This window comes from Pteropus vampyrus, unplaced genomic scaffold (genome assembly GCF_000151845.1).
Source record: "Pteropus vampyrus isolate Shadow unplaced genomic scaffold, Pvam_2.0 Scaffold98, whole genome shotgun sequence".
NCBI classification, from domain to species: Eukaryota; Metazoa; Chordata; class Mammalia; order Chiroptera; family Pteropodidae; genus Pteropus; species Pteropus vampyrus.
The window spans coordinates 3,742,501-3,747,668 of record NW_011888879.1 but is presented as its reverse complement, the minus strand read 5'-3'; the positions used below and the strand labels follow the sequence as shown (position 1 = coordinate 3,747,668).

Here is a 5,168-nt window from a genome sequence, read left to right as displayed (position 1 = left end):
TGCCTATAGAATTTTGAGAAGCTATAGAATATGTTACAAAATCTACCAAAAGCACATGGAGTTTTATTCATAGGAATCTCCTTGATGACCTTATTCATAGGAGACTCCTTGAACCTATTTATTCTTAGTTCACACAGAGTTATGTGAATGTGATCTTTCTCAAAATATTGTATTGAACACACAGCGTGGGAACACTGGACAAAGAGATGATTCACATCCTGAGCGAGATGGAGTGAAATAGCACCCGATTTCATCACAGGACTCAGAACAGTGTGCAATTTAAAACTTATGAATTGTTTATTTCTGGAATTTTCCAATTAATATTTTTAGACTGCAGCTCACTGCAGGTAACTGAAACTATGGAAAGCAGAACCATGAATAACGTGAACAACTGTGTCAAAATACCATCACATTTGGGGTTAGGTCATCAACATATGAATTTTAGGGGACACAGCTCAGTCCCTAGCACCTGGCTCTGACTTTTGTAAAGAATTATCTAAATGATGTGGATGCTGGTCACGCCTTCTGTGCTCTGGGCCGACGCGGCTGCCTTTTCACTCATTTCTAAAGTTTTGGAGCCTCTGGATTTCCCCGGGTTTCCCGTCTATCCTCTGAGAATTACAGTTAGAAAAATGAGGCATCCAGAAGGATTAACTAGTCCATTTTTTTTGATTCTTCACTAGTTATTTCCTTGCTTTTCCTAGGAAGCCATAGAACGTCCTACAAAAATACAGGCCAGATAGATCCACAGATTGAGGCTGTGCTTGGGGTGGTCCCCCACTTTTAGCCTGATGGAGGCTCATGAAGATTCTAATAATCTAATAAAATATTAAAATAAATACTTGCATTTTCTTTGCAAAGAAAAAAAAAAACAATACAGGCCAGGAAGGCCCGGCATAGCAGATAATACAAATGGCAGTTATTTCCTTGATCAGTGTCTGTGTTGTTCTGATGTCCTAATAATAGCTTCAATAATTACTATTTTCTGTTGAGAAATAAAAGGCATAAATGACAAGGAAAAAAGGCTCAATAGAAGTATTCCATTTTATTTAGTAGGTTCAGATAAATGTGTCTTCATTTTTTTAAATTGTTATTAAAGGTTTTAGATGCCATATTCTGACACTGGTTTCCCTAAGTACAGAATAAAGAGGTCAAACAACCAAGCATTAAAATTAACCTCTCTATGTATGACATACATGACATCTTTCCATGGCCATTAAAAATGCAAAATAATAGAGAATTGAAGTAGCTCCAGTGAGAAATTTTCAAAATAAGACAAGTTTTTTCTTGTAATTGTACAATTTAAAATAAATACTCTTCCCTCTTGTACATGAATGCCTATGTTCCTTTTTGAAACCACAAAATAGGAAGCTGTTTTAGAGAAGGTGCTGTACTTAAAATGACATTATTGTATCCGAACATGATTAGACATGGAATATAAATAACTGACTGGGAATCAAATACTGAAAGTGCTTGATTAAAATAATTCTTTAACTTGACTACAGTGGGATTTAACAAATTATCTATCCTTCAGGCTGATCTGGAACATACTGTGTTATTACTAGATGGCTGAAACCAAGCAAAACTGCTAAGTGGGAAAGATCTGTAGAAATTCTGCTTCACCTTCACTTTTGATAGAAACCTAGATTGTGCATCCATTATGCTGCTCGCCCTGCAAGGCTTTATGTTCTACATTTTTCTATCTCTAACCATGCATCTCCTTAGGTCTCTCTGCTCTTCTGTGTTTTCCAAGGTGACTGTGAGCTAATCTGATCATCTAAACCAGGCTAATGTTCTCACCAAGGCAAATATATTTAAGTCAGATGTTTTAACCCCTGCCATGACTGTCTTTCTCAATGTCATCTTGGACTCTTGTAGAAAACAGTTCTGCTTTCTATTTCTTAAAAAATGATTAGTGATGGGAATTTTACATCACTAATGGGAGCTATTACTGGGTTTGTGGAGACCTCCATTGTCTCCTAAATGCTAATGTAGCTCTAATGATTTCACCCAAGCCATACTTATGACTTGAGAACTAGAAATTTTTAGTAAGAGTGTCATGGTCTTAGGTTTAATGTCAATAGAGAAGGGACTTTAAGCCTTATAATATATCAGTTAATTTCTTGAATTGCTCTTTAATTAATATATTTATTTATATGTCTTCTCCCTCAAGGAGGAACTAAGCTTCTTATGGGCAGGAACTATGCATTACAATGCTTCCAAGTGACAGTGTAGTGTAATAATTAATATGTAAACACATAAATACTTGGGTTCACATTTACCTCTGCCAATTATGGGCTGTGCGACCTTGAGCAAATCACTAAAACTCTCTGTGCTTTAGTGTTCTTATTTGTAGAATCGTAGTAATAATAGTGTCTACTTCAAAAGGCTGTGTGAGGATTAAATGATGTAAAATGTCTTATGTAAAATATATAGTACTTAGCAGCAGGAACTTAACAAGTATTGAGTAAAAATAATAATTAGTAAATAATTAAAAATTTTAAATACTAAAACCAAATATTTAAAATTAATAACAGATATAGTCAAACTCATCTAAATTTTATTTAGGAATCAGTACATATATGTACTATTTATGCCTAATTATCCCTCCCCAAAAAATGTGTGTATGTGTGTACATAATCACACATATATTGCACATTCATCTCAAAACTGTTGTATATTCTCCTATCTCGTTAGTAAGGTCCTTCCTTTATCAGAATACTTTAATTTTCTTCTAGTAAGGTCTGTTTACCACAAGGCATTTAAGAATATGAAGCCTGAAGAGGAGATGAATTTGGAGTCATGAAATATAGGCTAATAAAATGTACATAAAATGTAATTGCCTGTTTGAAAACAATAGTAAAAGAATTTTCTGTAGATGTGTGTATAAGTGGAAAATGGGAGGTGATGATTTAACCTGAATGTAACATACTTGTTTTCTAACGAATTGACTTCTCTACCTATGATTTTACAAATCATTAATGACTTGCCGTTTGATTTTTCTTTTAATGTTTATGTCATAGCACTTTATATATTTTTTTCTGAATTTCAGTTATCTAATGGAGTAGGACTTTGCAGAAACAGTAACAGTATTCAGGATTTTGTCGCCATCTTTAGTCATTCTAGTTGTTAATTTTGGAGTAGGTCAACTTTTACATTTTTGGATCATAATGAGAGTTTTCTTTAAAAATAAATGCCAGAAGCGTGAGTTGAATATAGGACACACATTCCTCAAAAAAAGCTGTAACAAATAAATGCCGAGCAACTGGTTGGCACTAAGCAAATGTTAGTTTTCTTTCTCTTACACATTAAACATACACCTTGATGCTCTTGAAGATAGTCCTTATTATATTTCTTTTCCCCTCCTAGTATCTAAAATTTATAACAACTTTGATAGAAGAACTATGGTAGAAGTTTTGGTATAAGACACTGCAGAGTAGACATAATGTTTTCTCAGCTTCTACCCTTCTTAAATAGTTTTGCTTTTTTAACAAATGAGACCCGGTAGATGGGAGACCTAGAGAGCCTTTTAAATAATTTGTATATCAAGAATGCATAAAAAATAGCAATTTTCTATTTGTCAACCAGTCTCAACAGTAAAAAATATTCTGGGAAAATGTGAGTTTCAAATTATGACTGAATTTGTGGTCCTAATAAAAGAAGTAAATATTAACTTATCGGGTTTGCTCTTACTATATCCAGATATTCTCTTATTTATTCTGAAGAAAACAGAAATGTCAGAATCTTACAGTGATTTCAGAGCAGATATCTTATTTTGAATATCTCAATATCTTATAAATACACTTATTCCAGCACCTATGGTTTGAATTCCATTATAGACATTATTATGAATGGTTCATATATATCTGGACAATTAAATAATATGAAACATAATATCAAATCCAGTTTATAAATATAATACTTAGGCAAAAAATTGCCAAGATGAGTTAGATGATCTCTACAATTTTTTCAAGCTTTTAATGTTAGGTGATTCTAAGTAGCATGTACAATGGTTAAAAATATATATTTAAAATGTGTGCTATAGTTAAAAGATATTTTTGCAGTTAATAAAAATATTCCATGATAAAACATTGAGAAAGTCTTACTTCATTCATTTTCATGATGCAAACTGTAGAGTTTATTACTAATAACAATCACTTCCATGGATGCGAAATAACAGAAAAATAAAACCGACTAAAAGAAAAATTTCACCTAACTTAACAAATATCAACAAACTTTCTATATTCTTTTTTTTAAGAAAACATCATTTCTGTTTCATTAAATTTGTGAAATAATCTTTTGAAACAGATGTTATTATTCCCACTTTAAAGATTAAAAAGCAAAACAAAACAACAAAAAAATATAGTATTAAGAAAAAAGCCCAAGAACACATAACTGGCTAAGTGTTTGGTTCGGAGTTTTGAGAGTGTTTCAGTGCTGAACGTAATATTCCCTTTCACAGCTTGGGAGTCAAATCTTCAAATGCAAAGTGTAAGGAATTATCACTTCTTTCCTTCAGTTCTCCCTTCACTCAAAGAGAAGACTGAAGAATTTTCAGTTAAAACTTTGTTCACGGTTTTATTTTAACTTTCTAGAATATCAGACCCAAAATTGCGTGTTTACTCTGAATTACAGTAGTCAAGATGACTACTGCAAATTACTTTAAGAATTACGTTGAGAGGGAAAGAGACATAGTATTTACTTGTCTTTATAGTAGATAAATCATTACTTATGTTATTATGAAATATTTTAAAAGAACATACATCATTACATAAACAGTGAAATTATTACTCTTTCCCTGAAAGTAAAATTTAAAAAGTTATATTATCAAGAAGACTACTTGTGGACTCACAGTTTGGTTCTCTGTGCCTGGTGTCCTTGATTATGTTCAGTGGATAAGAATCCCTGTCTACTGAACTTCTCTTGAACTTGGACAGGTTTAAGCTCAGATTTAAAACCCCTGGATTCCGATGACCCTTGCAGAAATAGCTCTGAACAAGTAATAGGATTGACATAAGAGAATTAACAAAGCCTATTCATTAACAGTAAGCCAAAAACAAACAAATAAACTAAAAAAAGAGCTTTGAGTCCTGTGGAAAATACAGTCTTTGTCCACCTATTGTATATTATTTGAGAAAAAAAAAATTCTCTTTTCAGCATGGACTGAT

At 32.5% G+C, this 5,168-nt stretch overlaps 1 protein-coding gene across 1 annotated transcript in view; it reads right to left on the bottom strand.

The window, feature by feature from the left end:
- PDC (phosducin) overlaps positions 1-4,873 on the bottom strand; it is a 13,773-nt gene extending 8,900 nt beyond the window's left edge. Inside the window, exon 1 of the mRNA XM_011364538.1 lies at positions 4,853-4,873. The gene's annotated coding sequence lies outside the window, so the exon portion shown is untranslated. The remainder of the gene's footprint in view (positions 1-4,852) is intronic.
- Between the last annotated feature and the right edge of the window lie 295 nt (positions 4,874-5,168).